The following is a 1162-nucleotide window of genomic DNA, read 5'->3' as shown; positions in this document are numbered from 1 at the left end:
AGTATTGATGCTCTGCTTTTTCCTCTTCATTTTCCTTCTGGAACTCCCATTAGATATTGGTAAATCTACTGAACCTGTCCACTTTGTGTCTCTATTATTACTGTTAATGAAATATAATTCATGTATTATAAAACACGCCCTATTAAGGTCTATAATAGTTTTTAGTATATTCCCAAAGTTGTGCAACTATCACTACGGTCTCATTTTATAACATTTTCATCACCCTCAAAAGAAATCATGTATTCATTAGCAGTCACTTCCCATTTCTCACTCCCTCAACCCCTAGAAACCACAAATTTACTATCTCTATATATTTTCCTATTCTAGACAATTAATATAATTAGAATCATATGATACGTGCCCTTTTTGGTCTAGCTTCTTTTACTTAGGATAATGTTTTCAAGGTTCGGCTGTGTTATAGTATGAATCAGTACTTCATTACTCTTTATGGTGGAATAATTTATTGTATAGATATACCATATTTTGTTTATTCATATGGATGTTTGAGTTGTGTATGCTTTATGACTATTACGAATAATACCTCTGCAAATATTTGTGTAAAACAATTTTGTGTCAACATATACTTTTATTCCTCTTGCATGTACACTTAGGAATAGAATTTCTGGGTCATATGGTATCTTCATATTTAACTTTTTGAGAAACTGCCAAACTGTTTTCTGAAGAGCCTGTATTATTTTACGTTCACACCAGCAATGCATGATGGTTCCAGTTTCTCCACATCCTAGATAATAATTTTTATTTTCTATCTTTTTTATTAACAGCCATCCTAGTGGATGTGAAGACACATCACATTGTAGTTTGATTTGCATTTTCCTTTTTTTGTTGTTGTTTTAAAGAGAGAGAGGTTTGTCCTAGATGCTGGCAAGGGTGTGGAGAAACGGGCACCCTCCTACACTGTTGGTGGGAATGTAAACTGGTGCAGCTGCTCTGGAAAACAGTGTGGAGGTTCCTCAAAAACTATCAATAGAACTCCTCTATGACCCAGCAATAGTCCTGGGGATTTACCCAAGGGATACAGAAGTGCTGATGCATAGGGGCACATGTACCCCAATGTTCATAGTGGCACTTTCTACAATAGCCAAATCATGGAAAGAGCCTAAATGTTCATCACCTGATGAATGGATGAATATGTATATATATA

The sequence above is a fragment of the Suricata suricatta genome, chromosome 12 (genome assembly GCF_006229205.1).
Source record: "Suricata suricatta isolate VVHF042 chromosome 12, meerkat_22Aug2017_6uvM2_HiC, whole genome shotgun sequence".
NCBI classification, from domain to species: domain Eukaryota; kingdom Metazoa; phylum Chordata; class Mammalia; order Carnivora; family Herpestidae; genus Suricata; species Suricata suricatta.
This window is presented reverse-complemented; position numbering follows the sequence as displayed.